Below are 12623 nucleotides of genomic sequence, written 5' to 3' on the forward strand. Positions count from 1 at the left end.
CGATTGCCAATTTTGAAAAGCTTTCATTTGTTGAGTTTTCTGTGTTTGGTTCCAGTTTGAGCCAACGTTGCTTGCATTTAATTTTGGTATAGGTAGTTATATTTGTTGAGAGCCAACTTGTGGCTTCCCTATTTCTAGAATGTTCTATAAGCTATTTTGGCAAGTATAAATAGAGTGTTTAGGTTTAGAACTAAGGATAGAAGGGGAAAGTAGTAGAAGTAAGGATGTTTGCGAAGGATTGTAGAGTAGAATTGGAAAGTGCGAATTTTACAGTTAGATCTTGGATCTGAATATACTTGTCTCTAGTCATAACCCAGAAGGCCTTATAGCTGGGCATCTATACTGATCACTTGAAGAATCAATAAAATATATTGTTCTCTCTCCTTGGTGCTATATTTGTGTTGTGTTTTCCACTGTGTTGACTCTGGCAGGTTGATCTGGATAACTAGGTGTGCCTTTGGCCCTGGTTGTTCTCATTCCTACCTACGTTGGGTGGTATCAGAGTTTGAGGTTCACCCTTGTGGAGATTGGATCGTGTAGAGCCTTGCTTTAGATTTGGTCGTAGGGTGACAGATCTGCAGATTTGACCTATAACTTGTAGAGGGTTACGATCTTGTAGGAACCTGATTAATAAAGATGGTTCAAGGTAGAGGAAATGCTAACAATGCAATATTGGATACATTGAGATAAATTGTAACCAGATTAGATGTTGTGGAGACAACCTAGAGGAGAGGAGTGCATCTTGATGATGTGAGTGATAACGAAGCAATAGCACCAAACCCTAATCCAGAACTTGAAGAAGAACAAGATGAAGCAAGGTTGTTGAGAGTGTTGTCTAGGGAAAATTCAAAGCCTATTGTAGAAGTTGTTCCTTATGACGGAAAATTGGATACCAATGTTGTGCTGGATTGGATCTCAGATATGGAGAAGTTCTTTGAGTATGAAAACACTCCTGATAATAGAAAGGTGAAGAATGCAGTTACTAGGTTGAAAGGTCATGCCTCACTGTGGTGGGAGCATTTACAAACTAATAGGCAAAGGAGAGGAAAGGAGAAGATCAGAACTTGGCCAAAGATGGTGAACAAGGTAAAGAACAAATTCCTTCATGTTGATTACCAAGTTAGCTTGTTAAGAAAGATGCAAAATTTAAGGCAAAAAGACATGAGGGTGAAAGAGTATACTGAGGAATTCTATAGATTGGACATCAAATATGGACATGTGGATGATGATATTGAGAAAATTGCAAGGTACATAAATGGATTAAGATCTAGAATTCAAGATGAAATAAGTTTTGTAAAGTTGGAAAGTGTGGAAGAAGCATACCAAGAAGCATGAACAAAGACAAAGATGTAGAGGTGGTAGATTCCAAAGAGGCAGAGGTAGATCATATGGAGAAGGTAGCAGATCTAACAATTTTATGCAAGATAAGGGCAAATCTGAATGGAAGAATGATGACAAAGACAAAATCGAGTGGAAAGGTGGTAGTTCTTACCGAGGAGGTACTAGATCTTACCGAGGAAGAGGTAATTCTTACCCTAGAAGTGGTTTCCATGGTAATTATTTCAAATGTGGCAAAGAAGGGCATAGATCTTTTGAATGTAGATCTTTTGAAAGTGGGCAGAATAATATAAATGTTGTGATTCTAGAAGACATTGAGAGTTCACCAAGTGGACCTGAGGCTAGTGAAAATTTGATGGTGAGAAGAACCCTATGTAATAAAGGAAATGATGAGAAACATGTCCTTAGAAGAAGTCTTTTCAATACAAGATGTAAGATGGCTGGAAAATGTTGCAGCGTAATCATTGACAGTGGAAGTTCAACAAACTTGGCATCAGAAGAGCTAGTTACAAAGTTACAGTTGTAGAGGCTAAAACATCTCAAACTTTATCATGTTTCATGGATGAAAGATGAGCATAAGATATTGGTAAGTGAGAAATGTCTTGTGAAGTTCAAAATTGGACATTACTTTGATGAAGTTTTGTGTGATATTATGTCTATGGATTGTTGTCATATTTTGTTGGGTAGACCTTGGCAATATAATAGATATGATGTACATGATGGAAGATTGAATCGATATACTCTTTGGGTAAATGGGAAGAAGCAAATATTGTTGCCTTTGATTGAAAGTCTAAATGAGGTTAGTTGTACTACAATAAAAGTTTGCACAATTAATGGAAAGCAATTTGAAAAGGAAGTAAAGAAGAATCAAGTTTGTTTTGCCATAATTCCTAGAGGACCAAGTGTTGGTAATAATGACCAAGCAGCAGAAATTGGTAATGATCGAGTGACAATAAATAATGGTAGCCGAGTACCAGAAGAAATTATAGAATTACTGAAAGAGTATGAAGAGATTGTTGCAAAAGATATACCTGATGGTTTACCTCCAGTAAGAAGTATAAGTCATTGCATGGATCTAAATCTTGGAGCTAGTTTGCCAAAAAAAGCACCATAAAGATTGGCACCCATAGAGAATGAGGAACTTAACAGACAAGTGCATGAGTTGTTGTAGAAATGTTTGATCAGAGAAAACTTGAGTCCATGTGTTGTACCTGTTGTATTAGCACCTAAAAAGAATGGAGAATGGAGAATGTGTACTGATTCCAGAGCTATTAACAAGATCGCAATGAAATATAGGTTCCCTATGCCAAGGATGGATGACATAATGGATTTTTTGAGTGGAGCAAAGTATTTTACAAAGATTGATTTGAAGAGTAGCTATCATCATATCATAATCAAAGAAGGTGATGAATGGAAGACTCTTTCAAGACAAAAGATGGTTTGTATGAATGGTTGGTTATGCCTTTTGGTTTGACTAATGCACCTAGTACTTTCATGAGGTTGATGAATGAAGTTCTGAAAAGATTCTTGGGTAAATTTGTGATTGTTTATTTGGATGACATTTTGATACTCAATAAGACTAAAGAAGAACATCTTGAGCATATTAGACAAGTATTGCAGAGGTTGAAAGAAGAAAAGTTGTTGATTAATCTGAAAAAGTGTTCTCTTATGCAAGAGGAGATTGTGTATTTTTGATTTGTGATTTCAGCTGATGGATTGAAGATGGATCCTGAGAAGGTTAAAGCAATTTTGGAGTGGCCTACACCTAAAAATGTGGGTGAGGTAAGATCATTTCATGGTTTAGCTAATTTCTATAGAAAGTTCATAAGAAATTTCAGTTTTGTTTGTAATGCTATGACTGAGACAATGAGGGGAGATAAAAGGGAATTCATGTGGACACATGGAGCTGATAAGAGTTTTGAGGCTTTGAAACAAAAGGTTGTTGAGTTACCTATATTGGCTTTACCTGATTTCAACAAAGTATTTCAAGTTGAGTGTGATGCAAGTGGTAATGCAATGGGAGCTGTATTAAGTCAAGAAGGTAAGCCTGTTGCTTTCTTTAGTGAAAAGTTGAATGATGCTAAAAGGAAGTATTTTTTGTATGATCAAGAATTTTATGTTATTGTTCAAGCATTGAAGAAATGGAGATATTATTTGATTCCTAAGGAGTTTGTGTTGTATACTGATCACAAAGCTTTACAATACTTGGGAAGTCAACATAAATTGAATCAGAGACATATGAAGTGGGTTGAGTATTTGCAAAATTTTACATTTGTGATTAAGCATAAGAGTGGAGTTACTAAAAAAGTTGTTGATGCATTGAGTAGAAGACGTTCTTTGTTGACTGAAATGAAGATTGAAGTTCTTGGTTTTGATGAAATGAAAGAGTTGTATGATGTTGATCCTAATTTTTTTGAGGAGTGGAGAGAGTGGAGAGCACCAAATCTAACAGATCACATAAGTATGATGAATATTTCATTCAAGAAGGTATGTTGTTCAAAGGGATTCAGTTGTGTATTCCTAGAAGTTCTATGAGGTTTGTTAGAAGTTGTAATCTTTCCTTGGTGTGTTTATAAACCAAGGTTAGAACTCCTTTCTTTATTGTTGTAATATATTAGGATATAAGCCAAGGTATCCTAATATATTTCTTTTTTGTCCTTTTTCCACTACGTCTTATTTTGTCATCTAGTGGAATATGTGAGGACAAATATATATTGTAATTTCTAATTTTAGATTATTCCTCCTTAAGAGAAATCTCACACTTGGCCTCACACACTTATGAATGGTGGCATTCATAGACATTGGAGTTACATTCTAACTCCTCTCTCTCATCTCTATTTAAGAGATGACCCTCTTCTCTCATTTAACAATGAGGTTTCTTCCTCTTCTCAAATATTGTATGAGTCATTGCTCTCTTGCTCTCTCTTTTTCTTCTTAGGCTTTTCATGCCTCATTCATAATGTCACAAGGGGTTTTCTTTGCTTTCCCCTTTCCAAATATCTTGTCTCATAGTGTTGGAGCTTAAAGCTTTCTCTCTCCTATTTTATGGTAATATTTTTTCATGCATTTACTCTCTTAGATTCTTTCCTGGTATTGCTTATTTACAAATTTCTTTTTCCATTTCTAACATGGTATCAGAGCAGTTTAATCTTTGTTTTGAGTGTTTGCATGAAGGTACGATTCGAAGGAGACTCTTGAGAGAGATTTCACTAATTTCTTCTTTAATCTTCTTAAGATGGAAGAAATTGAATTTTTTTTGAGTTTGGCTGGTTTACCGCCAAACCCGATTAACTTCTGTTTGCTCTAATTTGTGCAGGTTACTTCTTATTTTCTATTATTTTTCCAGAATAGAATTACCTGAAACGCTTTGGAAAATAGAAGAAAACCATCCTTTCTTCTTGGGGGCAGAATTGGTTTTTCCTTTTGTATCATCCTCCTCTTCTAATAATTTTCATACTCATGTTTACCCGCAATGGAGATGTCAAGAGGAGGCACGGCTGAAAGCATGGCTGCTTTTGTTGAAGGGCAGACTGGCTTGTGTGTAGGGGAGATCGAACGCCCTTCTCCCGTTTCCAAAAAGCAGCTTCCTAAAAATTGACATGGTTGTCTCTACTATTTTTGGTATATCATGACGAGATTGGCAGCTATAACATATCTTTACTATTCTGAAAACTATTATTTTAGTAACGTTTTTTTTGTCTTTTCATGCAAGATTCTTTTTTCTTTTTTGAGCTCTAGACAGAGGTATCTTTTGCTTTTATTATTGCCTCTTGTCAACCTATTTTTAGCATGAAATCTTTCATTGTCAGACAAGTGCAATATTCTATTTTAAATCTCTCTTACTCATTACAAGCTTTTATTCAAACTTTTTTTAGAAAAGTTTTTTAACTCTTTTTAGTATATTCTTATCTACCAGATCTGACCTCTATCATTAATTACTAAGTTTTTTTTAGTTATATCTTTCTTAATGTTTTATTTCAAAAAAAAATCTTTTTGAATCACTACCAATCTTGAAGGCATTGTATGAGAAAAATGGGGAGATCTTTTCTTGCCCCATGACTTTATGTTATATTTTTGAACCAAGGTAAATATTGTGACTTTTTATAAATTGTGCCTTTCCAAAATATTAAGTATGGAAAGGTGATTATTTTCTTTAACCAATCTATTTTTGTATATTTATTTGAGTATATATGGGGGCCCACCTATATGCCCAGATAAATATATAATTTATGACTATGATATTTCAGAAATTAATATATACCTTTGCAAAATGAATTAAATCCTCATGTTTACCCTCAATGGAGTTTTATACCTGATATCTATATTTAGTTGATCTTTCTTAAATCATTTTACTTAATTGGATTATGAGTAATCTTACACATTTGCCTTCATTTTGATATTTTGATGTGCCCATAGTTGCACTTTTATGCTTTTATAGCATTGTTCTATGTCGGTGTTGGCACTTTATGATTTTATACCATTGATCTACATGATTTATATGATATTTGTTTTGAGTTGCATAGGGAGCCAATTTTTTCAAGGTTAACTATGTAGGTCCCCTCAGTATAACTGATACATAGTTTCCTTATCTGGCCCATGGAGTATCCCTCCATCCTATATTGGTATGCACTCATTTTATATGGAGTTTCCCTCCATTTGATCCTATCTGTTCCATTTTGATAGGATAATATTTTTATGGAGTTTCCCTCCATTTGGTTCTATTGGTTCCATTTTGAAAGATTGATATTTATGGAGTTTCCCTCCATGTTGTTCCATTTTGTTCCTCAATGAAGAGGATACTATTATTGGAGTTTTCTCTCCAAATTCAGATGATTTGATCCCATTTGAAGGCAATATGTTGTTATATCCTCATAATCCATTCTTTTATCCTAACAAAAATCATGATAATTCTACTTTGATCAGCATGTCTCTCCTTTATGTTATTTTTATATATTAATGTGATAATGATCTGCATACATTATTGCTTAGATCATGAGTCATGCATATTATGGAGGGACGCCCCCATTAGCTTGTAGTGGGATGATTCATTAGTGAACTGTCTATATCCACGTGATTGATGCAAGATTGATGCAAGTATCATTAGTTGGCCTTGTCTGTGGTCATTTGTGCATTAGTATAATATTCTTTTCATGAGAGCATTGATCAAGCTTTTTACTCAATTTGTCCTTGTTGACAATTTTTTGAGCATATAATTTATCTTGATATCAGGTTATCTCCATTGTTTTGTGGTAACATGTTTTACTCATTGTTTCTCTATGAGAATTTTATTATCCTTATTCAAAAGGATTTCAAATTTGCATATATGATGGAATTTACTTGTGGATAGTTGTTTTTTTTTGGTTCTCTACTTTTTTCAGGTGATCCATCAAGGAACCTTCTCAATTTTTCACATATGAAGATGTGTCTATGCTTCCACTTCATCACATTGACAGGACTCATGTACTTCTCTTGGATCTACAAATGTTCCATATGGCTTGAAGACAGTCAAATTACTTCATATTGAAGATTAAGTTGCAGATTTTTGTAAATTATGGGTTTAATACCCTTTGATGTAATTACCCCAAGTAAAGATTAAAGGGGGGTGTTAGAAGTTGTATACACCTATTACTGTTCCTGAGAAACCTTGGAGTGATATCAGTATGGATTTTGTTCTTGGATTACCTAAGAAGTGAAGGGATATGATTCCATATTTGTTGTTGTGGACGGATTTTCTAAGATGGCTCATTTCGTACCATATAAGAAGACATCAGATGCTGAGCATGTTGCTGAACTTTTCTTCAAAGAGATTGTAAGATTGCATGGATTACCAAGAAGTATTATTTCTAATAGAGACAGTAAGTTTGTTGGTTATTTTTGGAAGACTTTGTGGAAGAAGATGGGTACTAGTTGAAGTTTAGTTCTACATTTCATCCACAGACAGATGGGTAGACAGAGGTTGTGAATATAAGCTTAAGTAGTTTGCTGAGATGTTTAGTTGGGAATAGGCCAAGTAATTAGAAAATGGTATTGGCACAAGCTGAATTTGCATATAATAATTCTGTGAATAAGAGTACAAGGAAGACACCTTTTGAGATTGTTACTAGAATGTAGCCTAAAGGAGTATCAGATTTGAGGGATGTTGCTGGTGAAAAAAAGAGAAGCGCTACAGGAGAAGAATTTGTTGATTTTATGGAGTCTTTACATAAGGAGGTGAAGTTGAGGTTGGAAAAAAGTAATCAGAAGTATAAGGAGAATGTTGATCAGTATAGGAGACATCATGATTTTAAAATTGGTGATGAGGTGATGGTTCATTTGAAGAAGGGAAGATTCCCTGTTGGAACATATAGTAAGTTGAAGATGAAGAAATTTGGGCCTTGGAAAATCTTGAGAAAATTTGATAGTGGTAATGCTTATAAAGTAGAGTTACCTGATGACATGGACATATCTCTTATGTTCAATATTGCTGATTTATATAAGTACCATGAGTTAGATGATGAAGTTGTTGTATCAGAGGATTATCCTAAGAAGCAAATTGAAGAAGTTGAACAGATATTGGATCAGAGAGTTGGCAAGAGCACAAGAGGAAAAGATTACTATGAATATTTGGTGAAGTGGAAGAACAAACCTATGGAAGATGCTTCATGGATTTCTCAATTTGAGTTGGATTCAACTCAGGTTGTGACATCTCAATGATTTAGGAGAATCATTTTTCTCCAACCCTAGTTTTCTAATGCAAGAGCATGCTGGGTTTCTTTGTAATCCTGCACTTTTTGTTCATTCTGTCAGTTGTTGTTGAGTTCTTAAGTTGATGCCAAGTCTTTCGTTACCAAGTGATCCTTTGGGTGCCGAGCGATTCCTTTGGTTGTCGAGTTTCTTTGGTTGCCAAGTGATCCTTTGGGTGTCGATCGATTCCTTTGGTTGCCAAGTGAATTCTTTGGATGCCGAGTTCAGAGTTGCTACCGAGTGATTCCCTTGGATGCCGAGTTCAGAGTTGCTACCAAGTGATTCCTTTGGATGCTGAGTTCGGAGTTGCTACCGAGTGCTTCCTTTGGATGTTGAGTTCATATGGACGTCGAGTGCTAGTTTTGAAAAGCTTTCATTTGTTGAGTTTTTTGTGTCTAGTTCTAGAATGTTTTGTAAGTTGTTTTGGCAAGTATAAATAGAGTGTTTAGGTTTAATGCTAAGGACAAAAGGAGAAAGTAGTAAAAGTAAGGGAGTTTGCGAAGGATTGTATAGCAAAATTGGAAAGTGTGAATTTTGCAACTAAATCTTGGATCTGAATATACTTGTATCTGGTCATAACCCAGAAGGCCTTACATCTGGGCATGTATACTAATCACTTGAAGAATCAATAAAATATCTTGTTCTCTCTCCTTGGTGTTGTATCTGTGTTGTGTTTTCCGTTGTGTTGACTCTGCCAGGTTGATCTAGATAACTGGGTGTGCCTTTGGCCCTGGTTGTTCTCATTCCTACCTGCATCACATAGGCTGGTGTTGATTTTATTTAATATGTATGCTCCCGACGATGTTGTTGACAGATCCTTCCTTTTGAGGTGGCTAGCTAACTCATTGCCATCTATGACTTGGGTTTTGTGTTGTGATAATAATATGGTTGAGGTGGCCTCTAATAAGGATGACATGTCACCATTCTATTGGGCAACTAGAGAACATGAGGCACGATTTTATATGCACAATAAATTGAATCTTTATGATCCTAATACCAACTAATATCTATCACATGTGATTTTGCATACTTGGAGTAATTTTAGAGCAAGTTCTAATAGGGCTTTTTAATGACTTGATCATGTCATGGTCTCCTGCCAATCTTTTTCTCTTTTGTTGATACCCAAGTATGATCAATTTTACCTTTACTTGACATCACTTTGTTGGACCATTACCCCATTAAATTTTCTATTAAATCGTGTATCCACAAGCCATGTTCCTCCCCAACCCCTTTGTTTTTTAGCAACTCATTTTTTAATCATCCTGACACCTTAAGGTCTATATTAGGAATGTCTAGAACCTTCAATCAAGGTCCACAACAAGTTGGATTTCGTGGTGGAATGTTGTTGTCACATGCACCACTCATTTTCTATGCCTTTATGGCAAAAAATTCGTCCATTTTCGTTGTCAATCCTATGATAGAAACACCAAGGATGTGCACGTGGCAATTCAAAACTTGGCAACTCGTCCTTTCTTAGCAGAATTTTAAACAAAGCTGGCAAAACTTTGTCATGCAAAATAGATTGTTGACACTCATTTTGCTAGATGAGCCCAGTTGAAGGCATGTTTACATTGGATGGAGGTGGAAGATTGTGCTAGTTAACACTTTTTTACTTTGCTACACCCAAGACATTCCAATTCTAGGATTAAAAGGATCAAAGTAGGGAATTCAATACTCACAGATCTTCACATTTCGCAAGCTTTTGTTGTTTATTACAAACATGTATGGACTGCCCAAAACCCCACTCCAGACTCTCAAAAGGCCCTTGAGGAGTGTTTAGCCTCTGTCTCTAATCGTCTTTAAACACCCAACAAGCTTTTGTGATGAAATTTTGTCACTTCAAGATCTTAGGGAAGCAGTTTTCTCAATGGTCGATAATAAATCCCCAAGATGTGATGATTTTCCCTATGAGTGTTATAATGTTCTATGGGATTGTGTTTGATCTTCCCTTCACCATGTTATTTAGAAGCTATTCATATTGGATCCTTAGGAACAAAAATAAATAAAGGAAATATTAAATTCATACCTAAAGTTGGCGACCCCGAAGATGTTTGTAGCTAGCATCCCATCACCTTGCTCAATGTATCTTACAAAATGATTAGTAAGGCTTCAGCTTTGAAAATTTGTCATTTATTCAAATCCCAATTCATTCTTAATAATATCATTAATGTTTGGGAGGGTATGGAATGGGCTCGTTAATCTGACCAGTCAGGTATATTTCTCAAAATGGACTCCATCAAACCTTATGGCCATATCAAATGGCCTCTTATCCTTTCTATGTTATCCGCTCTTGGTTTTGGACCTCATTTTATTTCTTTTGTTTGAATGCTCTTTGAAGATGCTAATGCTTTCATTGCCATTAATGGTCATCATTTTGCCACCTTTGGTTTAGATAGATCAATTCGCCAAGGTTGTCCCTTAGCCCTAACCTTGTATGTCTTAGCTATTGAAGGTTTTGGTTATTTGCATGCTTCTGCTATTTCTACAGGATGTGTTCATGGGATTTCTTTGTGCAATTTCACTTTGCAGCTTGTTAATGGTCACTTTGTTGATAATTATTTTCTTACTCTCATAAAGAATGAAGATAATGAGTGAAATGCTCTTCGTTGTCTTGAAACTTTTTGTTTGGCATCTAGTTCTTCCATTTGATGGCATAAAATTCTCTACTCTCACCAATTTTTTCTTCCTCCACCCCAATGGATTTTTGCAATATGATTGGAAATGGATCCAACATGGCCATGTTTTTTATTTTTTAGAAATTCCAATTGCCTCTCAAAGCTCTACAATAGAGCTCTGGAATGCGACCCTCTCCAAGATTGAAGCCAAGCTGTCATTTTGGATAACCAAATCGCTTTCTTTGGCCGGTAAATTCCAAGTTTACTTAAAGATTTTGGCTACCACACATGTTTACTATTCCTCATGTTGGCTTCCTTCCAAAGATGCTTATGCCAAGTTAGAGCATTTGTTGTGAGACTTCCTATGGGCTTCAGTTACTCATGCATGGTTTTTATCAAGTTGCCTAGGAGTATTGTTGTCTCCCTCAACATTCTGGTGGGTTGGGTCTCATTTCCACTCATAGACAAGGCCAAGCACTTTGTATTAAATGAGTTGTTCACAACATCACTAGTGATGAGGCGTGAAAATTTATATTGCAGCATTGCATCTCTTCTAGTTACCCATTGCATCAACCAACCTAGAAAGATTTAGGATTCCTAACTCTACTCTGGATGCATGAACTTGTCTAAATCTAGGGGTCTTTTGTTGCAAAGAGCATATCATGTGCTTGGAAGTTTGTCAAACCTTCACTCTGATGGCATGGTTATGGCTTCCGCGATGGCCTTTAATTTAATCAACAAATCTCTAGTGGTCACCATTATTAAGGATACAAGGTCTCCCTTTGCCCATAATTCTTGATATTCATTCTCTATGTTTTCACAAACATGGGCTTTGCACTCCACGTGATCTTTTTGCAAAGGTACTATGTCCCTCAATACATGAGAGGATGATTGGTCTCATTTCTAGCTCACCAGTCTCGACCAAGATACTTTTGGGTTCTTGCCTCACTCTTCCTACCAAAACTTTTGCATAAAATTGGCATCACTAGTCGTACTCCTCTGTAGAAAGATTTGGGGTGGTACCCAAATACAACTTTTGAGCATTACCAACCACAACAAGGCTATTACTAGCTTTCTTCGCATTTACCTACGGTGGATACTTAAAATCACATATGGCATGTGCAATCGTCTCATTTTACATGGAGAGTGCATTTTATTACCGTTTGTTCTAGTATTGCAGAGCCAAAGAAATTACATTTTAATTGGTGTCTTTTATTTCAAGGGTTACCTTTGGGTTCACGCCTCCTTCATTTGGGTAATTCCCCATCCTCGTTGCCCTTTTTTCCACCAGCTTGAATCTTTCCTCCACCTTTTTCAGTGCTATTGTAGGGAGCAACAATATTGGGTTTGGATTCATATTTTATTTTCCCCTTTTTGTCCAATCATGTTTAACAAGCCCATGATCCTTCTCAGAGACAACCCCAAATTTCCATGATATTTCCTACAATTATGGAAAACTTTCATAATTGAGATTTTATTTGCAATTTGGAAAGAAATGAATATAGTGTTTTTTTCCTAACACTATTATGGATACTAATATATCTTTGGTTGCTAAAATCTGTAGTTGTAATAATGTTATGCTTCATATTCAGCTCCATATAGATGAAGTTGCTTTAGAGATCTCTCATTTGCAGGAGCTCCCTTAGCACTAGAGAAATGCTCCCTACATTGTGGCCAAAATGCCTCAAGATGCCTCCACCTTGATTGCTCCTTCTACTTCCTGTAGTCAACAACAAGGTCGAAGTGGCTTAGCAAACGGATTGGCTCTCGTTCACAAGCCCCACTTCATTGCTCTCCTTCTCGTTGTCATTCCCCATGGAATAATGGTGTGTCTCATCACCTTAGAGGTTCTTCCTCATGTTGGGGAATGTCAGTTATACACACTTCACCACCAACTCTCACTTCTAGTTGGTCGACTAGAGACGCATTTGGTTGGTCTTCTTCCAA

The sequence above is a fragment of the Cupressus sempervirens genome, chromosome 1, assembly GCF_028749045.1.
Source record: "Cupressus sempervirens isolate cs-2001-9-10 chromosome 1, ASM2874904v1, whole genome shotgun sequence".
Lineage (NCBI taxonomy): Eukaryota > Viridiplantae > Streptophyta > Pinopsida > Cupressales > Cupressaceae > Cupressus > Cupressus sempervirens.